The sequence below is a fragment of the Balaenoptera borealis genome (assembly GCF_965194805.1).
Source record: "Balaenoptera borealis genome assembly, chromosome: 12".
In the NCBI taxonomy this organism is placed as follows: domain Eukaryota; kingdom Metazoa; phylum Chordata; class Mammalia; order Artiodactyla; family Balaenopteridae; genus Balaenoptera; species Balaenoptera borealis.
This window is the reverse complement of record NC_138869.1, coordinates 101,920,110-101,947,488: the sequence shown is the minus strand read 5'-3', so window position 1 is coordinate 101,947,488 and position 27,379 is coordinate 101,920,110. Positions and strand designations below refer to the sequence as shown.

The 27,379-nt window shown below is 39.0% G+C and overlaps 1 protein-coding gene and 1 long non-coding RNA gene across 2 annotated transcripts in view; one reads left to right on the top strand and one right to left on the bottom strand.

Moving 5' to 3' along the window:
- The window catches only part of LOC309608220 (uncharacterized protein C6orf52), a 391,220-nt gene that overhangs the window by 16,495 nt on the left and 347,346 nt on the right, over positions 1-27,379 (bottom strand). The gene's annotated exons all lie outside the window — the stretch shown is intronic.
- Positions 1-27,379, top strand: part of LOC309608226 — an 85,091-nt gene that overhangs the window by 29,134 nt on the left and 28,578 nt on the right. The window contains exon 2 of the long non-coding RNA XR_014232747.1: positions 23,150-23,330. This is a non-coding gene — a long non-coding RNA (uncharacterized lncRNA). The remainder of the gene's footprint in view (positions 1-23,149; positions 23,331-27,379) is intronic.

Here is a 27,379-nt window from a genome sequence, read left to right as displayed (position 1 = left end):
CTTCTCTGGTCCAACCAGCCTAGACAGTAGGGGCAGGGTCACGTGACAAAACACATGACTGCCTAGGTCTGCCCATCATTGTGAGTGAGATGCTCACCCTTAACTGAGGCTGGGGTTATGTCAGACACTCTCTATTTATGCAAAATGCCCAACAATATCATGCACCCCAAACACTATACCTACCCACTGACTCAAATTATTCCCCCAGTCAGAAAAGTCCTTCCATTCATCTTCTTCATTAAAATGTCATCCTTTGTAAGATCCACATCAAATACTACTACCCTATGAAAACTTTCCCAGATTTCCTAATTGGTATCAAACTCTCCTTTTTCTGCAATTTCAAAACACTTAGTGTCTTGGTGCTTTTAGTTTAGCATTTATCACACTCTGTCCTAGATGGTAATTGTTCACATATATTTTATTGTCCATCTGGATTGTAGATTTCTTAAAGGGCAGGCCCATTGCATTCATATTTTCTTTCCTACATTACACTTAAGACAGAGTTCTGAAAACAGTAATACTCAATAAAATGTACCAAATTGAATTTTAAATGGGTATTAAATTCTAAGGACAATTTAGAGATGACAGCTGCCCTGCAATATAATCAGCTATTGTCCCCGAATTCTTTTCACTAAGTACAAATTGTCCCTAAAATATATCCTATTTCTATTATAGTGTGTGTTGCACTGCAGATTTCAAGTCATTCTGCTTCCTCCAGACCACGGTCAATTCCTTCTCAGATCCCTCCGGCTACTTTCGTCCTGAGACCCAGGTATAGAGGTCTCGTTCTCTGAGCCTCAATTTCAGTTGGAACAATCCACTGTTAAGATCTCCAGGGCCTAGAGATCAGCTCATAGCTGCAGCCTTTATAAGTGCTTCTATTGCAGCAAACCTTGCTGAGACTCTGCTTCCTAAATTCAAAGTTCAGATTCGTTTAGAATTCCAAAATCTTGTAAATGTGATTTGCCACAGACGCAAACTTGAAAATCAAATGGACTTTGGCCCTTTCATGAAAGCCTGAAAGGGGCTTAATTTAGCTCAAAACTAATAAATTGTCCTGTTTCTTGTATGATGAGTAACATCCAGCAATTTGCATGACTAATTAAACAATCTGGAATTTGCTTTGAAGGCTAAGCCATTCTTCATAATTTTAAATTGCTAACTGTCTAAGCTGGAAATAATACTCCCAATTGTTAAGAAACTTTAAAAGAGCCTCAACCATTAGATAGAGCTTTCATAAAACAATTTAAGCATTTGCCAGTTTCCTAGATCTAGAAATACCCAGAATTCTTGATAATTCAAGAAACTATTATCTAATTTGTGGATTTCCTGGTCTTCAGCTTCCTATTCTGTCTTGGGACTTGCTTTCACTCTCTGTGACCCCCTCAGGCAAGGACTGATTGGGAACAGAGAGTGAAGGTGAAAAGTTAAATAAAATTTTAAAACACACTATGTTATAGTCATCTGGTTCATCACGGAAGTTCACTCTTCCTTGGCCCTTTTTCACTAATAAAGTATACTCCACATCACATTTCATGCTGTGATCACACTGTCCTGATGGGCACATGATATTCTCAGCCGACTCAACCAAGTCCGTGTCTCAGTAACTCCGTTCCCAAAGTGCAAATCAAGCATTTTGTTTTTTTTTTTTTTTTTCCTAAATAAAGTTGGGTGGGAAAGAGGTCTGAACCCAAAGGCTAATAAAGAGCTATCAAGAACTCAGGGTCTAGTTTTCCGGGTCATTTTTACCTTGGAAAACAGACCCATCCTTTTTAAAAGACAAAGTCCAATTGTTGGCGAAGCAAAGCTGCAGTAGGAGAACTCAAGGATAAGGTCAAATACCTACCTGGAGATTTCTGCTTGAGGATTACTTTCTGAGACGGGCAACCTCAGCCGTTCTCAAGCACTGTGGCCTCAGTATCTCTTCACACTCTTAAAATTTATTAAAGATCCCAAAGAGCTTTTGTTTACAGAGTTTATTCCCATCAATATTTACCATATTAGAAATTTTAAAAGAAGATTAAAAATTTTTTTTATTAAATCACTTAAAATAACTATAATGAATCCATTGCGTACTAACAAGTATAACATAAATTTTATTAAAAAATTAATTCTTTGTTCCAAAATCAAAGAAAGTTTACCATGAAGAGCATCTTTGTTCTACATTTTTTGAAAATCTATTTAATATCTGGCTTGATAGAAGACAGCTGGATTCTCATATCTGCTCTGCATTTAATTTGTTGTGATGGATTATTTTGGTTGAAATAGCTGAGGAAAATCCAGCTTTCAACTGGAAGAGAAAGGACCTAGAAGATGCCCTGAAAGGCACACTTTGAGAACCGTTTGACCCAATGATACATCTAAAGCTACATAATACATCTCTCATTGTATAATTCAGATCCAGGCTTTCATGCTCTTACTTCTGCAAAGTATCCCAGATGGGCTATAGAACAGGCAGTCTTGAGTTTGAATGTTATTTCTATCACTTCTGTCTATAGACTCTTGGATATGATGCTTCATCTCATCTATTAGTAGAGTGGTTTGAAGGATTTCAAAATGCCTGATTTATAGTTGATATAGTAAGCACTTTATAAATACTCATTTTCTACCTTTTTCCCTTTCCTTCTGTGATGGTTCACTTTATGTGTTAACTTGGCTGGGCCACAGGATGCCCAGATATCTGGTTAAACAGTTATTTCTGGGTGTGTCTGTGAGGGTGTTTCCAGAAAGGAGATTAGCATTGGAATTGGTGGACTGAGTAAAGGAGACGGCCCTCCCCAATTTGGGTGGGCCTCAACCAACCCATTGAGGGCCCACAGAGCAAAAGGCAGAAGAAGTTGAATTCTCTCTCTCTGCTTGGCTGCTTGAGCTGAGACAGTGCTTCTGTCCTTGGACTGGGACTTGCACTTAGAGAGATATATATCTAAACAGAATCAATGGAATATGTATGTGTATATTCCATTGGTATATGGAATATATATATATATATATATATATATATATATATATATATGTATTTTCCTTTGGTTCTGTTTCTTTGGAGAATCCTGACTAATACATCTTCTCTTTGCCTTTTTTTTTTCCCTCTGCCAATGTTCTGGTCACTAACAAAACATGGCCCTTGTCATGGGCATTAGCTTTACAGCAGACATTGGGCATCACTGCCCAATATCCACGCCCCTTCCTTCTGGTTACAGAGCGCCATCTTGGTGGTTTGGGTGGCATTGTCTCCAGGGGTGGGCTCAGTGCCAGCAGCTGACCATGTAGACTTACTTCAGTCAAAATAGGCCATCTGCCCACCAAAATGATTCGTTCAAGGATAACATGAACCCAGCAGAAGAAAAGTCTTCACTCTTCCTCTGCACTCGCTAGTATGAGGATTGAGGCATAGGTTTCTGCCACCATCTTACTCCCAGGCAAGGAGCCTGACTGTGCAGGTGGCTGGCACCCACGGAAAGCACAGCCAAGGAAGGAATCTTCTGGACATTACTTGAGTTCTAAAGCAAGCGGCACCCCAAGTCACAACCTGCATGGGCTTCCAGTTCCGTGAGCCAACACATTATCTTTCTGTTGAGGCTAGTTTGACTTGGATTGTCTATGACTTTCACCATGCAGAGTCCTAACTGATACACTTTTCAATACAAAATCTTTTCTGAGTTGTTTCAGTAGAATCTCCTAGACTCGGTATTTCAGTGAACAAACTTGGGCTAAGGCTGCTGTCACCATCCAGCCTCTTCTGACACCCACACATGGAAAAGACTATGAGATGAGATAGGGAAATCCCATCTTAATGACATTGTCTGAGCTGCCAAAAACCCATCTTGGTCTGCTGTCCTGCATTCTTCAATTATGTGAGCCAATAAATTACCTTTATGCATTAGCTGATTTGGGTTTGGTTTTCTGTCACTCATACCCAAAAGATTCCTAACCAAGGCACTGGGAATGGTGGGCACTCTCACATATGGTGGTGAATGATTTGCACAATCATTAATGCCCCCAGCACTGTGTAAAACTACCCCTGAAATATTGTCTTAAAAATCTTAATTTTTTAAAGGGTTGATAAATTTAATTTCCTTAAAATAAAAAAAACTTCTTTTCATGAATGGCTGTCATAAAGAGAATAAAATGACAAGTCTTCCCAGAGCAAATTTGAACTGGATGGAGAAGATTAGACTTCTGCTGTGCTGAGTACTACTTGCTAATTACCAGGACTTGGCTGGCTTTTGAGGGGTATTAACCTTAGGATATTTTGAAAGGAGGCCAGGAGTGGGTAACTCCATGACACGGCGAGAAGACATGGCCATCAGAAGGGGAGGAAATCTGGGGAAGTGACAACTATGTTTAAAGGAGATTCAAAGGAAGTCTTTAGTGTCTGAGGAGAGATAAAGAAATGAGGGTATCCATGACATTGAGTAAATAATGATTTACAATCGTAGTCTCTGGAAACAGTGGAAACCATGGAAGATGTGGCTAGTCTATAACCTTCAGGGAACTTTCTGTATCTTATTAATCTTTGTACTTCATGGAACAGAGTATTAGATTAATAAATTTTTATTTCATAAGTAAAAAAAAAAAATCTTAATTTTTGACTTTAGCTTGGGTGGTTTATCTAAGGAAAAGCTGTAAAAACAAATGAGTGTTCAGCATGGCTTTGTACAAAACCTACTGCCTTTATTTCCACATTTGTCTTGGTTATTGTCATCCGACATCCCAGGCATGGAGCCTGATGATTTTGCAGACTCTAATACGTATGTGGATATACCTTGTCCCCTTTCCAATTTTCTAGCAAATCCCTTAAGAATTTCTTTTTCAAATGACTGGTATTTCTTGAGTGAAATTTGTTCTCTCAGCCTCACTGTAAGCAGGAATGCGGTTAGAAAATTCTAATGCATGGAAAGTATCTTTGAAACTTGTAATCTATGAAGAGAAAATACCCGAACACATTTCAGCTAAGCTACTCCCATGAGCCAGCATCAACTAAATGCAGAGAATTGCCACTTTACATTTCCAATTTAAACTCTTCTGCCTGGTCCTCTGCTTTCAGCACATTCCCCAAAAATAAAGAAGAACACTTCCCAGTTTTGCTCTGGAGTGGGCAGCCTACTGGCTCTAACACAAACCTGGTCTTTGGAAAGGGAAGTAGAGGTAGCCATAGTAATAGAGAACTGAGCCACGGAGATCAATCAGAACTGAACTGGACGTTGCGTCTGAATCATCCGACTTGGCAATCACCGCAAATCACACTCACAGGATAATTGTCAGTTTCCTGTTTCCTTTTGCACTTTGCTCTAGGGAGCTGCCACTCCACAAGGAAACTGATACTCTCTGTCTCCATCCCTGCCACACCACCCTCCTGCCAAGCGGGGAAAGACACAGATTTTATAGGTCCTGAAGGATATACCATGTGGGGTACCTCTTTCAGAACACAAAATTAAAAATAAAATTTTAGAAGTGATGTGTGCAAGTGAAAAACCCTGGAGCTTAAGTTTCATCGGCTTCATGGAAAATCCTACACTGCCCCCACTGAAGAACAGGGGGGATCGCAAGGCATAGAGTACCTTGCACTATAGGTACTTGGTAAATGCGTTCTGATTGCCAAGAAATAGAGCTTTTTCTACATTCCTATGAGCTTCTTTATGCTTTATCTTGACTTTTTCACAGAAGATTCCTCTTCTCTTAGAAACAACAGTTAGGAAATCCTCAAAACCTGCAGCAAAACTCAAGAGAACTCTAGGATGTTCTATCAACAACTAGATTGTCACACTCTCTTGTTTCCTAGATAAAGACACAGAGGCCAAAGGCCCGTTAGCAGGAAAGTCGGCACTGGAACTCAGGACTTTTTACTGCAGAGATCACCCACACACTTCCACATCTTCTGTCTCTCTCAAGGCCCAGCCCTGTCTCCGAAGAGAAAGTCTTTCTTACACATTTTGAGGAAATGGTTTCCTCAGATCTCCCCTTTAGGGAGAAATAAGAGTATTTAGAATTACTGTACCCAGTTTGAATTTCAGCTTAGCCATTTTCTAGCAAACCTTATGATTAGTTACTTAATCATACTGACCTTTCTGTGTCTTCATCTGTGAAAGAAAAATGACACACCTGCTGGGCAAGGTTGCCGTTTGGGATGTAAAATATTCCCTGAACTACTCCCAGTTGAAAATGCAGACCACGTAAATGGATCTGCTTCGGGTTCTTCCCAAGTTCCTCCTGAAGAAAAGCACAGAGGTACAAAAAGGAACCCAGTATAAAGTGGAGAGAATAGGAGGACAGTCACCATCAAAGAAGGATTTCAACCAATTTCAACAAAGCTCTGGAACCTGGAAAGTGGGTAAGAATAGGCAGAAAAAAGAAAGAGGTGCAGGAAGCCACTATCTTTAAGGGAGGAGAAAAGGATTAGGATGCAGTTTGCCCAGTAGAACATCAAGCCCCAGAGAGGGCTCTGGGCTCAGAGCCAGCGGATTCCACCCGGGAGATGGTGAGAAGCGGGAGATTAATAGGATGTCTCTGAACGGCACACACACCAGCCCAAATTCCCATCCTCGCCTCCTCTTCCCACCCTCAAATTTAGGCAGCAGATCATCCTTAGGGTGAAATATCTTCAACACTGCTGCAAGGCCACAGGAAATTACTTGAGGAAAGTTAATGTTTCCACGATGCGGATTGGCTGGCTCCCCTAAGTAAGACCTTTCCATGAAGTGAGGTTAGTCAATTTTCCAATGCAAAGGCTACACACACACACACACACCCCAGTGGAGGAAGTCCAAACCAACCACCCAAGGCTTCTTTCTCACATGCAAACATACAACCAAGGACAACCAGGTCTAGAAAGAGTGCACACCAGCACGAAAGAAAAAGACCAAGATAGCTAAGGAAAATAACACAGAGGAAACAGAAAATTTCAAAAGCAGAAGAAGCGCTTTTTAAAATCCAATTATTATAAAGAGAGATCTAAGAAGCTATTACATCTAGAAAATAATGATGAGAAACTGTGAAAAACAAACAATCAGAGAAACAAGAAATAGATTTGGAAGGATTAAAAGTGTAATTGCTTAGACTAAAAAGAAATTTAAGGTTTCCAAAATAAAGTTGGGCAACTCCGGCAGAATGTACACATGATAAAACAAATAAAGAGACTAGAAAAGTAATCCAGGAGATCTAATATCTAAGAGACAGAAGTCTCAAAATACTACCAGCAGGAGAACAGAAACCAGAAATATTTTAATAGATCATATCAGGGAGAAGAGTAAAGAATGGAAATAAAGGAGCTGCTACATGGAGCGTCTCGGTGCCGTTGAACTCTAAGATACGGTTTACATTGTTAGCATGTACACATATTATTTAGACCCTAAAATGCAGAGCATTCCCAGTAAGTGAAAGGTCTTATGTTACTTGTACATTTCCACTCTGGGCGTGTTTGGGACCACAGTGTCTTTGTAAGGCATTAGCATTCCCACAATCTTCATCAGCCTCAAAGTCTCTCCCAAATAATCATACATGATTTCTACACGACAGCGACTTCAAGTCATGCCCTCAATTTCACTCTCCCTTTTCTAATTAGATTGCCATCCTATGCCGCTCACATAGAAATTCTAGAGTCACCTGTGCTCTAGCCTCTCCTTGATCCAGTTGTTTAAGGGATACATGTTAACCTGTATGAGCCTCTGCTCAAACTCAATCATGTAAAACAGTGTATCTAACCTTTGTTCAATTTCCCTCCATCCACCCAGATCCAGCAGACAAATCTCCCTTAATAACAAGCCAGCTAAGTCTATCAAGGGCTTAATTATAACAATAGTTACCTCTGTTCAAGACTTGTTTTATGCTAGACACTTTCCATGTTTTTGCTCTAATCACTGCACCCCTGAAGATAGATATTATTATCCCCAATTTAAAAACAATAAAACTGAGGCATATGAGAGTTAAATAATTTGCCCAAGAGGAAAAAGTAAATAGAGGGGCAAGAATTTTTGCTCAAGCTTATCTGACTTCAAAGCCTATGTTTTTTTACACTCACCACCGCCCTGCCCTCACAACTTACAGTTGCATTATATTTTATAAATACATTTATGTATTATCCCAGTATTATTCCATTAAAGCCTCATACACATTTTACTCCCATTTTACAGGTAAGAACACTGAGACCCATGGAAGTTAATAAATTGACCTTGACCACATGATGCATTCAGTGTTCACTGACCCTTAATAACACAGGCACCGATTTTTATGCCACTTTTCAGCTTAATTTTTATCATTCAACAAACACTGTACCTTTATGAAATATAAAGTATCACTACCACTGAGACTTTTCATTTATTTCTGTTGACAGTTGTTTCATGGCAAACTCTTCATTACATCATTGGACATCATCCTTGATCTGGCCGCAATACACACTCTTCACCCCTGCCAGGTGGGTCTCCCGACAAGGCACACACACTTGCTATGGTTGTCCCCAACTTTAATACTTTGCCTAGCATCTACTCCTTCCTGAAACACCTGGTTTCTTCCTCTGTAGCTACCCAAATTGTCCCCATTACTGCACTGTACATCTCAAATTCACCATGAGCATCTATCTCACCTGTCCCTTATAGCCCATAATATTTATGTTCACTTCCTCTGTATATTCGGCATTATCATATTCAACTGGACACTCTTCTTATGTTGTTGGGTTTTTTTTATCCCCTGTGAAGGCTTTGTGTCTACACCCCTCCATAAATGCTTTGAAGTCAAGGAGGGAAACACATTATTCTTTATACCTTCCTCCCACTCAGCACTTTGGACCTAGAAGGTGCACATTTCCTAGTAAAGGCTCAACATACACTTGAGGAACTGAATTCATAGCTTTGGAGCTGTTTGTCCCCAAGTCAAGCATCTCTTTTCCCCTGCCGTTCAAAATCTCTTGGAAGCTTGCCAGGTCCTCATGACTTTTCTTTGAGTCACTTGCTTATCTCCCCCACATTTTCCAGGCTTATTTTTTCCACTGACCTGATGTTCTGATGTGCCCCATGCATATTCCTCATTTGTCTTTACTTTCTGCTCTTTCACAAAGCAAAATGTGAAATGATCCATGCTTTCACTGGCACAGTTCAGTCTTGGGCTTTTTTCCCCCCCTAACTGAACCATTCATGTGGAGGAAGCCTTTGATCCAGGGTTCAGATAGTCAGTCACGTTTTACATAACCAGAAACCATGCTAGGTGGTTATGTAAACTCTGGTTTTGACTTGAATAGCCAGACGAGAGTCTTTACAATTTAGGTTAAAGCATGTTGTCAGCTCCCATTCACTTCTGATGGTCTAAATGTGAAAGTTATCCCACAATAGCACCGTCAAAGAGATGCATGAGTGTGTCAGGGAGGAATATTTGAGGACAAAAAAAACATATTTTCTAGACCACTTTTTTGGTAATGTGTTGTTATTATCATATAAAACGCCTAAGAAGAGATCAGGTTTGCTTATATAGTTTAGTAAACAATTGCTAGAAAAGAGATAACGTAGACAGAGCAGCCAGTTACAAAGCAAGGTACGAGGTAAACATTCAGTAAAAGTGTCTTCGGGTTTGTATGAAAATGTCCACGTCTTTAAACACTGATGAAGTAAGTAATTTTTTGTTGTTTAGATGACCTTTTGTTTTGGCAAGGACTGTTTCCTATATACACTTTCACTATCGCTTACCAGAGAAAACCCTGAAAGTTTCTGGAAGGGAATTGATAGCTAGAGGGAGAAGCACAGAGGCAACAAGTGGAGAAACTGGGGAACCAAAACACAAGCTGAATCCACACAAAAATGTCAGTGGACACTTGGAGTTTCAAACCCAAATTTCCCATCTTTAGTTTCTGAGTTGTTCAGCTCTTCCTGTCATCAGGACTTTGCTGTTTAATTCTTCTTTTGGCTTCTCTAAAAAACTCAATGCACGTATTGGCTCACTCAACCCCTTGTGTTATGATGTGATTTCTTTTGTGTTATGATTCTTACTCATCTTGCAGGATTTAAGCTGTGTTAAGACATGTTAAGTAGTCAATGCGAATTTCCATAGTAGCTGTTTTGAAACGTCCACTGTAGGACTGTAAATGTCTTAGAGTGATGAATTAAGAATATTATTTTAAATAAAAAGTTTGATGGGCAACGTATGTCACTGGAACAGGAGCAACTGACAGTGTCAAGACCCCCTCCCCTGGGGTAGCCATTACTCCTTAAAAACAGACCACTGAGAACTCCCTGGCACTCTCAGTGCTGGGGCCCCAGGTTCAATCCCTGGTCTGGGAACTAAGATCCCACAAGCCGCATGGTGCGGCTGGAAAAAAAAAGAGAGAGAGAGAGAGACCACTAAGCCCAGTGACTTAAAGGCTCTTCTCTGGAGGACCCAACTCCACGCTGCTGAGAGCCGTTCCAGATGGACGCTGCCAGAAGCCCAGTCACAGCAGAAAGTGACTTCCCACTCACCACTGGTCGGGAGACCTATTGCCAGACCGGGGAACGCTGCTCCTACTGAGATGCCTTCTTCCTGGACTTCTTGGAGTGAAACAGCTGGAACAGCTGGCCCCTGTATTTTCTGTAGGACCATCCAAGCATCTCATGTGACAGTTTCGTGCCCTGAAGCTTAACCGTTTGGTCAAGCCATCATGAAGGAGCTATGCCACGTGGTTTCTGCCCTAATCTGGCAATGTACAGGTCAGTGTGGCCTCAATCAGGGACTGCCTACCCTGGGGATGATATTTGCCTAGTGATTGGCGGGAGGAATCTGTGCTTTTTGTATTTTGAGGGGGGCAAAGAAATAAATAGGCTGCCATCCCAGAGATTCTACCTGGTGATCTGGAATTTGGAGAAATCTTTCAGCCTGATTAGTGGCGTGAGCTCACTAGTGCTTTCTAATCAGTGACCTTGGTCAGTTGAAGTTATCTTTCAAAATACAGTAAAAAAAAGTGCCACTCCCTTTAGAAATCTTTAAAAAGCCTTTTAGGGCTAACAATACAGAATTAGATCAAAAATCTTTCCATCTGAAGTTGTTCAATTTAAAAGCAATGGCAATATTTGCAAAGCAAAAGATAGATAGATTTGACACTACGATATTTGAACTTCCTTACATCTAATCAAAATATAGTAATAAGTCCACAAATGGAAAAAATATTCAGAGCTGCTATGTCAGAAAGATGGTTAATATTTCTACCATACAAGAGCTTATACAAGTCAATAAGAAAAACATTAGATACCAAAAAGTAAGTAGGTTAAGGGTAGAAATAATTTTATAAAATTATTTAGCAATTTTAAGAATGAAATTATCAGCCTCACACATTATTAACGAAATTTAAGTTTAAAATATGAACCATTTTCTCTTATCACACAGCTATTTTTTAATAACGATATTCAGCGAGTTTGCTAAAGCTGTCAATGCCATGTATTTCTGGCATGAAAATGTCTTATAACAGCCTGGGAAAGAATTTCAGCAGAAATCATCAAGGACCTAGTATAATTATTTTATTTCTGAGACTCTATCCCAAGGAAATAACTTAGAATGGGAGGGAGAGACTATATGCATAAATGTTTACCATAGTCCTCTTTGAGAAAGGGACAGATTATATCATTTAAAATATTTTTCTTACTATAAAAAAGTTGACTGGTTAGTTAATGCGTTCTAGTACGTGCTCTGTGCCTGAGATTGTCCTTAATGTTTATATGATTAAATCATTTATCCTCGTAAAAATCTACTAGGTGGATGTACTATTATTATCTCATTTTACAGATGAGGAAACCAAGGCACAGAGAGGTTCAAACTTGCTCAAGGTTGAACAGTAAGTGTCGGGGCCAGGACTGACACCCGGAAGCCATTTCTCAATTAGTAACCTACATTCTCTCTCTCATTGCAAAATAGTCTCATTGTAAAAACTTGGAAAACATAGGTAAACGTAATGAAAAAATTTAGAAACACTCATAATAATCAGAGAAAACCAGTATTTCCTTTCAGTCATTTTGGTATGCATATACAAAATCCTATTATATAGCTGTCTCATGGTACGTGGTACAACATTATAGTGTGAGAATTCTTCCTTTCTCTTCCACAAATTACTTCATGTTCTGCATGATATTATAGAATATAGATGCATATGGCCGTTTAGTCTGCCTCTGCTTTTAATTACTTTATTCATTAACACATTAAACATCTTTATAAATAAGTTTCTGTCTGAGCTTCTGTTTTCGGAGAACAGAACTTTCTGGTTTTAGGGACACATACCTTAAAAAAAACAGTATACAGTTTAAATTTTCTGACATAGATTTTCAAAGTGTTTTCCAGAAACTGTTTTATCAGTTTATTTTCTTAGTACTATACTCTACCAATATCATTTTTTGAAACTTTTTATAATAGGGTAAAAAATGGTTTCCTGTTGCCATTTTACATGTCAATTTTTGTTCATTAATATGAACATTTATCATTTATCTAATGGCCGCTTACATTTCTTCCTTTGTGCAATCGCTCATTTGTGTCCTTCACCCATTTTTTTTAATTAGTGTTTTACTTTCAATTATATGAGCTCTTTACATATGAAGGATAGTATTTCATTTACACTTCCTTTTCATTACCTATATTTTTAAAACTTTGATTTACTTTATCTAAGTATTATTTATAAACATAAAAATTTGGAAACATGCTAACTATAATATGGAAATATTAAGTACATTATATTTATCTGATGGGATATCATTCATTGAAGAAAATGTTTCTGAAATTTTTTCAATAATATGGGAAAATGTTTATTTCATGGTGTTATCAGAAGAGACAATAAAAAATTGGATGTTCAGGATCAGGATAATTAAAAACAAAAAATATAAAAAATAATAAGATAGTATATAATTAAAAGATTGGAAGAAAATGAACTGTAAACAGTGATTTTTTTTTAGTATAAGGCTTTGGTTGATTTTTTTTTCTTTTTCTTTTTTTGGCAAGGGGTATTATTTTCCAAGTTTTCAATGGTTAGAATTCACTATATTTTACAAGAAAAGAAGCAATAAACTTGGAAAAAGGAGAAGAGAAGAGAGAAGCTGCTCTAAAAGAACAAAAAAAAAAAAAAGGAAAATAAAAACTAATCTTCCCCACAGCATTTCACATTGCAACGAGCTGGACAAGAGCTTCTCTAGGAGAGCGCTTCTCAAACTTGAATCTTGCTGCTAGAAGTAGCGAGGCTCCAGCACAAGCAAGTTCTGGAGTTGAGGGCAGGGACACAAGACAGTCTTCCCTCGCTGGCTGTTTCCGGTCCTGACCAAGGGCAAGCTAGACCCCATGTTCTCACAGACCAGAGGGGCTGCCTTGACCTCAGAGCACAGCAGTGATGGGATTGCATTCCAGGACTCAGGGACTCTCAGCTGGTCCCCAGGTGAGGCATGTTGGACCAGCCACCAAAGAACAAAGTTTTGAGCCCCACCTCCTGGGCCTGGAGGGTGTGGTTGACCAGCTGATCTGTGCAGAACCACACCTTCACCAGCTGTTATCCATCCAGCTGCAAAAACGAGAAAGATCAAGGCAGGCTGCACCCTTAACTGCACCCTGGAGGACCACTTACATCCCTTCAGCTTAGTTTTCTGATTCTCTTTTCACCAGGTGATATTTTACCTTATCAGGGTGTTATACCACTTTGTGACCAGAGTACTATGGACTTTTAGTTCTGACTGCAATCATACTTTTATTATTATTATTATTTACGGCTGAACTCAAAACATTTCTCCCCAAATCATGATGTTCCTCGGAGGGATAAAAGTTAAGGACAGGAATTTGAATGCCTGCATTTCAGGTGATGGCCCTGGTTCTCAGCTCTGGCTTAACATTGGAATCACCAGAGGAACTTTCCAAACTATTAATGCATCACGGGTTTAAAAGAACACGGGTGATTTTAATGGCCACCAACGTTGAGAATCTCTAGGTATAAGTGATGATTTAAAGCAATTTAGCTGAAGACAGCTAGGACCCACATGAAAGGTCTGAGGAAGAGACCTGGTGCCTCTTACAGAGCTGGAACATTTGTAATTGTATAATTCTGTTCACTTATTTTACAGATGAGGAAAAGGGGTGAGCACGTAAGGGATGGGCAAAGGTTCTGCAATACCAAGGCCACACAACCGGCAAAGGCCAGAGCTGGGTCCCAGGTACCAGCTTTCCAGAGCTGGTCCAGGCTGCATCCCTATTTTCAAAGACAGCAAAGAGAGAGTTAAAATATCTTACCCAAATGGCCCCTCACTAATACAGGATGAAGCACATATAGATTGAATAATATAATGGGAGCCTAAAACTGCAAGCCACAGCCCTAACGCCCTTGCTATTAATAGAATACTGTATACACTGGAGTGAAAGAGCTTTTTAATGGAATTGGTGTATGTGCAGAATAGTGTTCCATCAGTAGAAGATTGAGAAAATATTAGGGGGAAATTTGCTGCTACTCTCATTATTAATTTGTAATGGGTCTTTAATACAGCAACAAAGGAAAACATCTTTGACTACCTGTTAAGCCAATGGAAATAATGAGAGAAAATCAGTATACTAAACAGCATTTGAGAGACAATTACTAGAGATGGACTTAGTAGTGAAAATTCTATCAGAAAAAAACTCAAATGAAAACTCTATCTTTAACAAAGCATGTGGCCTAATGTTAAAAGTATTATTAGACAAAGAGGAAAGTTATAATGATACATAAAGTAAATATGTGAGAAGTTTATCAGTTAATGAGTAGAATACAATCAGCATAGTGATTTAAAGTTTAATTGGTAATTTATTTACAATTTTATAAATTGAAAAGGAAAAAGAATCAATACACTGCATGAGAAGAAACAAGAATGAAGAATTTGGTGATTTTGACGTATATTTACATGGGAAAATGTCTCAGATCTTCTGGGATGATAAAATGTCTGTTGAAAGAAACATAAAAGGAAGATGATGGGAAATTTAATAAGCCCAAATTATGGAATGTGTTTCTTTCCATAGCACAATTTGGTTGTGATTACATCCAATAGATAAAGAAAGATAAAGAAATGCAATAGAAAAAGAAGAAAAAGTTTAATCTTCTTGCTGAAAAATATGTTGTAAACAAGCAGTAACATTTATGCTTACGTGGTTGTTCTCCTCTGCATGTATTCATATTTTGTTAACATAAAAGACCAGACACATAAAGCTAAGGACACAAGCAGATACAATTAGAGTGGGAACTGGAATTGGAGGTGGGTGGGCAGGGAAGAACCGTGGCATTTGGGCGCGTTCAATTTTCTGTTCGTAAACCTATAGTTAAGTGACAGGTTCAGAGAACAAAACTCTCGTTCTGCAGCTGGAGACAAGTTGAGCAGGTTTCTGGACCAAACAGGGAACTCACGGAAATGCCAATCTATCCACAGTCAACTATTAGTAAAAATAGTGTAGATGACAGATCTGGAAGGACCCACTGAAAGCCTGGTTGAAATATTTAGTTGCAAAAGAACACCAACAGAATAATACAGCTGGGGAGAAATAAACTCCAGTCATTCCCCCGACAGCCCCAGAGCAGACGTCCTAAATGATCCTGATCTGAACCAAGGGCACGTGTTGATTGGCCAGTGGGGTCTTCCTTCCCCTCCGTGTTTGCCAGAAAATAGAGCTTTCCCACAGCTGTTTGGACCAGCTTGTGACACATTGTTGTGTCTGTTAAATATAATTAAGAACTGCTTGCTCTAGGAGAAATGAAAGATTTGATTAAGGGGGAGTATTTCTTCTTTCTTCTTTCTTCTTCTTGTTCAGCCTTATCCAAAATTTTTCAACTGTTTTTTAAATCATGTCACATTCTGGGACAGTTTTTGCTTTTTGTTGTAGACAACAAAATGCCAGAGGCACATATTTATGGTGTTTGAAGAGAGAGAGAGATTGTGTGTGTGTGTGTGTGTGTGCATGTGTGTTGAGATGGAATGAAGAGGGCAGGAGAGGGGAAGTCTTCCCAAACTGGTTTATTTTGGACCCCAAAAAACAAAAAGAACTCATAAAACTAAAACTGACTGAAGCAGCTTATGAAGAGCTCAGAGCAAACGCCAAGAAGCGTGTTCCCCAGGCTCTGAATGGCATTTGCACTCTGCAGCTATAATTTCTTTGTTAACAAGTCAACCCTCCCAGTTCTCTCTGCGGCTTCTGATGTGTCACTATTATATACCACTATGGAACGGCCGCGGAGGGTGGGCTGGGGAAGGAGGATACATGACACCAGCCATCAATCTTTTACAAACCACAAGTTCTAAAAGAGCTCCGGATTTATGAGCAAACCAGTCTGGAGTGTCCCAGCCAAGGAGTGCAAAGACCGAGGGTTCGGGGTGACTGTGAACATTGTTACAACCAAAGGCTGAGGAGGCAAAAGAACAGGACAAAACGGGCCTTCCTTGCAGACTAAGCATTCTGATTGTTGTCTAACAGGATTTCAGGAGCGTTTTTCAGCTTTTTTCCTTTTAAAAAAATTAAATAAATATGACATGCCAATAAATGTGACACATACTTGGAGTATGCCTATAGTTGGCGAATATCCCAATAAGGACATTTGTATTTACTCAGTTCTTGGTGGGGCTCAGTGTGTATTTAATGCATCTGTTCTGTGGGACGTGCAGGGCCTTGAATACAGTAGGCAGTCAGTAAATATGAGGGTATTGAATTGGTGGCCTTCTACATAACTGAGGTTTCTCTTTAAACCACCTCTAATCCTTTTCCTCTGTTGTCCCATCAATTATCAGATGCTCTTGGTACATCCCCCAAATGTTTTTTCTTTGTTTGTTTTAAATTTCTATACACTTGACATTTATTTATTTCTTCCAGCTTTATTGAGATATCATTGACCTACAGCACTGTGTAAGTTTAAGGTGTACAGCATGATGATTTGACTCATCATGTGATAAGTCACAAATCACATGACTTATCATGTGATACATCATGAAATGATTATCACAATAAGTTTCGTGAATATCCATCATGTCATATAGATACAACATTAAAGAAATAGAAAAAACTATTTTTTCCTTGTAATGAGAACTCAGGATTTACTTGCCTAACTTTCATAAATAACGTACAGCACAGTTACTTATATTTATCATGTTGTACATTATATCTCTAGTACTTATTTATCTTATAGCTGCGAGTTTGTACCTGTTGACCGCCTTCAGCTGGTTTCCCCTCCCCCCGCCCCACCCCAATGTTATAAAATCAGTATTTCCTTTTCCATTCCCAACAATTACCACTTGATGCCTCAAATATTATAATACATACCTAGCCAGTCTCCCAGCTTCCAGTTTATCAGATTACTCTTCCTAAATATTCCCAAGCTCAAAATGCTTTCAATCACTTTCTAGTACCTTTGGGACAAAGCTTGAATCCCTATGCTGACGTTCTGGACCCGTCACAATTCCATCTTGCCGTGCCTCTCCAAGTGTCCAACAAACCTGAAGAGGAAGACTTTGCTTCCTCGCTGGTCTTTGCAGCAACCTGTGCATTTTTCTACCACCCTAACTCACCTTAGCTATTCACCCACTCTGCCCCACCTACGACGGGTCTCAGACTCCCCCCTTTTCATCCTTCCATCCTCCCATGCTTCAGGGTCAAGTCTCACCTTTTCCATGGAACCTGCCATCTTCTCTTTCTCCTGATGCAGACTCTCAGAATTCCAATTGCTCATTACTGTCTGTTTCACTATCACCACCCATTCCAGGCCATTAGGGTAATCTCCCCACCCAAGTATTGCCATACCTTCTTGAGCAGCTCTCCATTCATTAAATCATTAAGCCACGCTTTCATCCAACAATCATTTATTGACTACCTATTGGGTGCCAGGCACCATGCAAGGACCCTTACAGAGTAAGATAAATTAGAAAGAGTCTGTTTCCGAGACTTTCAGTCAAAGGGAAGGAAATTATAATGCACTGTGCTAGTTCAATAAAGCATGTTTACATGCATATACATATGATCTTTCTTTTTGTTAGGCTCATAAATTCTTTTTGTTTTTAAGATATTATTTAGTTAGTTAGTTAGTTAGTTAGTTGCACCGGGTCTTAGTTTTGGCAGGCGGGCTCCTTATTTGCAGCATGTGGGCTCCTTAGATATAAATTCTTGAGGCGAGAAACTATACGGTGTACTTCCTTGTGAGTCCTAGTAACCATATTGAGCATAATATCTAGGCTTTGAAACATACTTGCTAAATGTTATTGAATGTTTCAATAACAGATTACGGCTCAAAATTATCTAGATAATCGTCTCAGCATCCCTTCATTCTGCCAGGAAAAAAAAAATTCACATCTAAAATAAGACTTACGGGCTTCCCTGGTGGCGCAGTGGTTGAGAATCTGCCTGCCAATGCAGGGGACACGGGTTCGAGCCCTGGTCTAGGAAGATCCCACATGCCGCGGAGCAACTAGGCCCGTGAGCCACAGCTACTGAGCCTGCGCATCTGGAGCCTGTGCTCCGCAGCGGGAGGGGCCGCGACGGTGAGAGGCCCGCGCACCGCGATGAAGAGTGGCCCCCACTTGCCGCAACTAGAGAAAGCCCTCGCACAGAGGCGAGGACCCAACACAGCGAAAAATAAATAAATTAATTAATAAAAAAAAAATACAATCTTTAATAAATAAATAAATAAATAAAAATAAAATAAAATAAGACTTACACCCACAGAATATCTCTGAAAGGATCCACAAGTAACTAGTTGCTTCAGGAAAGGAGAAGTAATTGGCTAAAGAATGAGGTATGAAGAACATTTGTCCATGGACACATTTTTGTACTTTTGAATTTTGTACCACGTGAGTGAGTTATTGAAAATTAAATTAAGTGATACATTCTATTCCATACAGTTTCAATGAATCAATAGGGACAAGACTCAAGAAGGCACATTTTCCTGTGTCCATGGCCCTCTTGAGGATGGTTGGTAAAACGATAACTTAGAAAATGTTTACGATAGATGGGAAAAATTATGGGAAGAATGTAGGTGGATGCACAATGCACAGTGGCATTTCAAAAATAATTCCTAACTCTCTCTTCCTTCTGAATGGATCTGCTTCTAGCTTGGATTTAACTGTGACCTCAGAGTAAAAGAAAAATAAAACCTCAGGCTTGACATCAGCAATCTCTGGTTCTAGTAGCCCTAGTGCTTTTTGCCCACTCTGACAATGACCAACAGCAGAGTCTGTGGGGGGTTCTGGAAGCCTTCTGGCCCCTGTCTTGCCCCTGTCTGAAATGGAGCTCAACACAGTAAGACCCCACTCGATACCACTTCACTCTTGTACATCCTTAGGGATATATTCACCTTTCATCCCATGAGAAGGGGCTGCTTTTAGGGTTCTGGCCATGGTATTAAAGAAAGTCAGCTGACAAGCATTCAGTTAAATGACAGAATACTGATAACCTCCTTTTCTACCTCTCTGCTCAACATACGGTCATCTTACTTTTTCAAGAAATAAAAACATTTTAAATGGGTGTTCTTTGCGTAAAATATCATACGATGGAAAGTTTTTTCCGAATGCCTCTTTTAACAAAGCGCCGTGTGCCTGGATGACATTGAACTCAGCATCCTAGTCTTAGAGTTGTTAATTAAAATTAAGAACTGGGACTTCCCTGGTGGTGCAGTGGACAAGACTCTGCGCTCCCAAAGCAGGGGGCCCAGGTTCGATCCCTGGTCAGGGAACTAGATCCCACGTGCATGCCGCAACTAAGAGTTTGCATGCCGCAACTAAGACCTGGCACAACCAAATAAATAAATAAATAAATATTTTTTTTTTAAAAATTAAGAACTATCCAAACTCTATTGACCATCTATTAGCTGTCTGTTTCTTTTTTTTTTTTTTCCTTTGTAAAAATCACAGTCAACCCACTTGGGATCATGTTCCCAATGGCATGCCTGGAAACTATTAAAAACAGATGTCCAGACCAACCTCCGGACAGCTGGGGACAGAACAATTCAGGTTGCGTCAGAAATATTTCCCTGTGCTTGGAGGATAAGCTCCCTTCAGGTGCCTTTTTTGGTTTTCTAATAATACCAAATATATAACCTCCAAATCATAAACTAAAGGCAGCTTGTATTTGTATTTGCTTTGGCATAGTTTTTGTTTTGTGATTTGCTTTAACTGATTCTGAAACATGAACGCTTATCTTGAGCTGTTGAGTCCTTCATAAAGATCACAGTGAGACCACACATTTATACGCTGAAACTAGAGATTTGTCTTGTGTACATTATCCACCCTGGAAATGCCAGATCCTACTTTGCTGCATCCCATAAATACTCTATTATTAGGGAAAGAAAGAGGGGAAGAAGGATAACTGTATTTAAAGCACGTTTTATTTGCCTTCACTGTTATTGTGAATTTGGTGTTTGGTTACCGTTGTTTTTCTTTCAATTTGGTTACTGTTCCTCTGGTATTTGCAGTTTCTGAAATTATTTGAACCAAAGCAACATGGGTCCCAACTTTTTTTTTGGTCATAAGGAAAGTGGGTTTGATTTTACTCATACTAGCAGTACACAAGAGTAGACTTTCTGCATGAATAAAGGGTAATAAGTAGAGAATTCCAAAGAATTGACTTGTCTAAAGAAATATTTAAAACTGAGTGAAATATGGTACTATTTACTCCTAGATCATTAAATTTTGAGAACTGTTGCCATGCTGATAGTTGGTTTCCCAACTACAGGGATAGGGAAGGATTCTAACTCATCCCATTTGGGAAGGAATGGGATTCACCTGAAAGTGTTGAGATCTCCAGAGCAAGTATATAAACGAAAGATGGAATGAATAGCTTTCTCTTCTGCTTCTCCTCTCCTCCACCCCCCTCCACCCTCACTCCCCAGACCCCACATGCTATGAATTCTTCTGTCTGCTCCTCTCAGGCTGTAGATCTGGGAAGGAGGGAGCTAGAGGAAGCCCATAGTGGAGAGGGGATTTGAGCCTCCAGAGTGTGTGTCGGGCTTATTGGGAGCCATGGCTTTGCCCGGACAATACTGAAGGTCTCAGACAACAGACAGCCTAGTGCAGCCAGGAGACCTGCTTTCAAGGGGTTAACTTCATGGTAACTCTCTACGTGACCACTACAGACCCATAGCACGGTATAAAAAGGGGCTTTCTTCTTCTCTCTAGGCTCAGGAAGTTACATATTTAGTAGTTTTATGACAGTTAAGCAGAAAACCAAATCATCAGCTCCAAAGAAATAGAAATGGATATATATGATGTTTACCTCTATATCACTATTTTCCTGCTTTTAGGAGCTCCACTAAACTTTAGAAAAATCTTTGTCAATTTTTAAAGTATACAGATAATTATTAATTATGGTCTTCATATTCTTATGGTATTTCCAGATTTTTCTTTACTAAGATTAAGACAATGTTCACACACTTTGGCATAAATAACCATGGATGGATAAGGAAAACTTTCAGGTTATTTCATTAAAAAAAAAAAGGATGATGGGAATTCCCTGGCAGTCCAGTGGTTAGGACTCTGTGTTTTCACTGCTGAAGACCCAGGTTCAATCCCTGGTGGGAGAACTAAGATTCTGCAAGCCGTGTGGTACAGCCAAAAAAAGAAAAAAAAAAGAATCATAATTTATAATTATAAGTAAACATTTATTTTTAGACTATACAAAAAGGGACAGCAGCTAAAGAAATATATTGTCTCTCGGACAGCAGGATGAGAACACAAAATATTTTTATGAGAATTTTTTTTAAATAAAGCTGTTTGGAGTCTTATGGATATAAATATTTTTAAGCCACTATGATTCACAGAGGACTCACTTCTCTTTTAAAAAATATTTACTTATTTATTTTATTATTTATTTAGGCTGCGAGGGGTTCTTAGCTGTGGCATGTGGGATCTAGTTCCCTGACCAGGGATCAAACCCAGGCCCCCTGCATTGGAAGCGTGGAGTCTTACCCACTGGACCATCAGGGAAGTCCCAGGACTCACTTCTTTTCCACAATTGCCTTTTGTGTTTTCCTACCCATGCTCCCAAACACTCATAAGTCAGAAGCATCCACTGGCTCCTGGAATATTAGGATGATATCAAAAAGCAAAAAGAAAGAACCAAATCACACTCAGGTTTGAAGGTCAAAATTGACCTATGAGACTCATAACATACATAATAGTCCTACATGCCAGAGGTTTTGATTTCAAGAGCTGGGTTTTTGAGTTTCAATAGACTAAGCCTATTCAATCACACAAAGTTTATGACATAAACAATAGATTGGAAAGAGTACAGCAGAAAACGAAATTACAGCTCCACTGACTAAGGTAGGAACTTAGGAAAGGGGAGCAATGAAGTCTGATGAGGATGCAGGTTTGCCAGAACATTCTCTGCACCCGGTCCAAACTCTGGAGGCAAACTCTGGAGAGAGGGGAAATGATAGAAATTCCAGGATTGGTCGATGAGAGCAGGGGAGACTGGGACTCCGAAGAGAAGCCTGGGAAGTTGAGAAACTTCTGGGAGAAGTCACCTCTTTGCTGGTGTGGCAGCTAAAGAGGTGACCAGGTGGTAGGTCTGCGGTAGTCAGGAGTCTCAGCCCCAGAGGGGTGTGGGAGAGCTTCTAAAAACTCTCCATTCCCCTCTTACTTCCAGAAAGGGAGCAAAGGGCTGAGAAAGCCAGGGAGCCAGAAAGAGCTTCAAAATCAAAATGGGTTCAACTTGAGGAATGTGTGGACCAACAACCAAAGACAATTGTCTGACTATTCTCAACTCAAGGATGCATCAGTGCACAGATGATGAGCACAGAGGACCAGCTGCCGTTCCCCTCCAATTCACTGATGATACACAGCCCTGGCCTACAGTTCAGATACAGCCCCAGGGAGAATTTACCCCTAGGTGACTACATTTTAGTGCCAGTCATTAAGTGGAAGAAGGGCTCAATTTAGAAATTAAGTGGAGTTTTTTTTTTAAGTTATACTTTTTGCACACTTAAGTTTGTGGATAGTGAAAATTACATAGTTGCTACACTATACTGACAGGAAAATAATCATACCTAATGGCCACATAATAAAGAATGTTTAAAAATATTAATATCCTGATGAGCCAGGATGGGTCATCCCTGGTAGGTCACTCTTGGGGTTGCTTAGGAAATAAGTTTGATAAAATTTAAATAAGGCTATAAACATCCAAAGAAATAATTGCCATATTCCTTTTTTTTTTCAAATGATCGTGTGATCTTTGATAATAGGAACTGATTCTGGTCTGAGCACCACAAATGGAAAAAAAAAATCAGAAATGTAGGAAGTAGAAGAAATGAAAAACAATAAGATCATGGTACAACCAGGGGAGGAAAAAAGTGATACCTTTCTACAGCTGAGAACATCATGAGGACTGAACACCTCCTCGGTAACCCTGTGGACTTGATAATAGTAAGCACTTGATAAATTTTTTTTAATAAGTACCTACATCTTTAAGGTGTATTCCAAATCACCGCTAACTCTCCTCTTTCTTCTTCTCCTTCTTCCATGCAAAGAAAGAAATATTTGAGCCCTTTTAATGATCAACTCATGTTCTATTTTCTGAATTTTTCTATCTTCCTCCAGGGGCTGATTATTTCGTTTATTCATCCATTTACTTAACAACTATGTATTGAATGCCTGGTAAATGACAAGCACTGTTCTAGGTCCTGAGAATACATCAATGAACCAGAAAGACAAGATTCCCTGGCTGAGGAAGCTTCCATTCTAATGGGAGTGCCAGACCTTACACAAAATAAATATGTTAGAAGATGAGGGCTATGGAGAACAATAAAGTAGGGAAGAGAGTAGAGAGTGTTGGAGAGAGAAGCCATTTTCTCAAATACAGTGGCCCAAAAATACATCAATGAGACCGTGACATGGCACTAGACACCTGATGCACTGAGACCGCGACATGGCAGTAGACACCTGAAGGAGGCTAGGAGTGAACTCTGCAGAGGCCGGGGGAAGACCGCTCCTGGTGGAGGAAACACTGAGTGTAAAAGCCCAGAAGGAGCGTGCCTGCTATGTTCATGGAAGGGCTGAGACACCAGTGTGGCTGGAAGCAGAGGGGATGCTGGGAACAGCAGTGGGAAATGAGGTCAGAGAAGTAATGGGAACCAGATTTTAAGGCCTCTAGACCACTGGGAAGACTTTGGCTTTTACTCTGAAGGACTGCAAGCAAAGGGGTGACACGACCTGAATTACATCTTAACAGGACCACCCTGGCTGCTGGGTTGAGAATAGACTGAAGGGGGCCAATGACAGAGACAGGCAGAGCCTTTAGGATTATTGGAAGAATTCAGACAAGAGATGATAGTGGCGTGGATTAGACTGGTAGCCATGGAGGTAATAGGAAATGATCAGATTCTAGATATATTCTGAAGACAAAACTGACAAGATTTTTTTACGGATTCAATGTGGGGTGGAAAACAGGGAGTTGATGATTCCTCTGAATCAGAAGAACTAGAAGGATATGGGTGCTGTTAATTATAAGAAGGAAAATTGTAGAAGAAATCAGTCTAAGGGCAAAGATCTGACACTCAGTTTGAGGTACCTATTGGGCATCCAAGTGGAAAAGTCAAGTACGCGGTGGGATATAGACCTAGGCTGGAGATATAAATGGGGGCTGATCAGTATATTAATGGACTTAGACTAGATGAGGTAATCAAAGGAGCACATACAGATAGAAAAGAATTCTAAGACCAGCCTTAGGGAACTCCAAAGATTAAAGAAGATGAGAAGGAAAAAGCAATGTGGCTTCATTTGAGGTAGGAGTAAAGCCAGAAGAACGGATAGTCCTAAAAACTCCGGAAGGAAACTGATCACTTAAGGAATAACGTTGATTTTAGCTGCTGGCTGTCTTTGGAGCGTCTAGTGCTCTTGGTTGACTTTGAGCTTTCGTTTGAGGAGCCATAAGAGGTGTGAGGAACAACAGATAAAACACAGGACCTGCCTAAGCAGGTGAAACTGATAGGAGATCTCTGCATAAAAATGGTGGTCCAAAAAAATCCTCCAGCCAAGAAGTTATTTTACAAGGGTCATAGGTTGACAGTGTCCCCTGGTTCCTGACAGAAGCGAATTCCTCTCTGAAGAAATGCTACTTCATCCAGATTGCTTTAAATTTTCATAGACAGAATTCCACTGAACATGATCTTACGTTCAAAAATCATTGAAAACATGAGAAAACAAGAAACCCTGAGCAAAAGTGCATGCAAGTGGCAGACAGACCTGGAAAGGCTTCAGTTGTCGATATAATTGGAAAATATATACATTTAGAGAAATGTTTGGTGGTTCACAAATGTTTCATTATATGTTTAAAGAAATAAAAATGAGCACTGAAATTATGATTAAAACAAAAACTATAAAATGACCAAGCAGTTTTGAAAAAGCACTAAACAGAATTTGTAGAAATGAAAGTGACAATAATTGAAATTTTAAAAATACAATAGATGGATTAAATAGATTAGACACACCAGCAAAGTGGATTCAAGATAGAGTTAAAATTATTACCCAGGTGCAAAACAGAAAGACATCTAGCTGGAGGCGGGTAAAGTGACAAGAATATAGGCTGGAGAACGTCTAACGCACATCTAATCCGAGCTCCAGAAAAGTATAAGAGAATGAGGGAGAAGCAATATTTGGACACAAAATCGCTGAAAATTTTCCAGATCTGATGGGCGACAAGACTCAGACTCAGGACTTAAAATGAATTCTAAGTAGAATAAATAAAAAGAAATCTGCCGCTATCCCAGTACAGTAAAACCACAGAATAACAAAGCAAAAGAGAAGATCTCAGAAGAAGCCAAAGAGAGAATAGAATGTATACATTAAAAAGAAAAATTACTGCACAGACAATATACAATGGAAGCTGGAAAACAGTAGCCTAGTGTCTTCAAAGTGCTAAGAAAAAGAAAATAATAATAACTGCCAATCTAAAATTGTAAAGCCTCTGTACATTATATTTAGAGCCAAGCCAAAATACAGGTGTTTCTGGACAAAAAAAGAAGAAAAAAAAAAAAAGAAATTTTATAATCAAAAACTGTTTACTAAAGGAAATAAATCAATACACTACAGAAGAACTTCAGAAGGAAAAAGAAAATACAAAATAAAGATGAGACACAGAAAGTCATGCTGAGCAAAGAAAGTGGTTAACATTTAATGAAATCAAAACAAACATTGACTGTATGAAGCAAGAAGGGTCTCATTTGTAAATATCTAATTTGTAATGTTAAAAATAAAGAATTAAAATAGCACATGGGTAGGAAGATGGTGATCAGATTACTCGCACTATTGACAAGGAGGGTAAAAATACCGATTAACTTATTAAATAAGCCTTTTAAATGTCTAGAGGAACCAAGACTAAAATTATAGTTTATTACTTTCAAACTAGTAGAGGGAAAACAATAGAATGTGAAAAACAAATCAATCCCAAAGAAGGCAAGAGATGGAAAAAGAAACGTGGAAATGTATGGCAAATAGAAAACATAAAGTAGCAGAAATAAATCCCAATGCATTCACAGTGTGACAGCCTGGATAAAAATATAAACCTAGCTTTTAGCTGTTGATAAGACATACTTAAAGCATAAGGACACAAAAAGGTTGAAAGTAAAAAGATGGGAAACACACCAGGAAAATACTAGCCAAAAGAAAACGTAGCTAGCTATATTAATATAAAACCACAGCAATAAAAATACTTTAAGGAAATGTATTCGTAAAGATAACAGGTCGTTCTATATTGATAAACACTTCACTTCACACAAAAGTATATATAATAATTTTAAACTTTTACATACTTAATAACAGGTCCTAAAAATATAGTTAACATTAAAGAAGAAAAAGTATTAATGAAACTATAAGGACAAATTTACAAATCAACCATCTTTGCAGAATATTTTAACACAACCCTATCAATAATTGTTAGATGAAGCAAATATAAACAACAACAAAAAGTAAAAATATAAGAGCTTTTCACAATCCAATTAACAAGTTCGGATTTACGTACTACCCCCAAATTGAATATATATTCATTTTAAGATAACCAGGATATATTTGGAATGAACAATGTGCTAGACATAAAACAAGTCTTAACCCATTTCAAAGAAGGTATCATATGGTCAAGTTCTTTCGCAACAATATTAGGTTAAAAATTAATAACAAACAGAAAGCTAAGCAAAAAACATTGATTTGGAAATTTAAGTCATGCTCCCAAACAACTTGTGAGTAAAAAAACAAGAAAGAAATTATAATGAATGTTAGAAGAAAGCTAAAATGGACAGATAATGAAAATACACATATTAAAACATGGAATGCAACTGAAATGTTACTTAGAGTAATGTTTTTAGCTTTAATTGCTTATTTTTAAAATAAGGCTGAAAATACACAAAGCATCCATCTAAAGAAGTCAGATAAACAAGAAAAGCAAACTAAAGAAAGCAGAAGGAAAGCAAAATAAAAAGAGC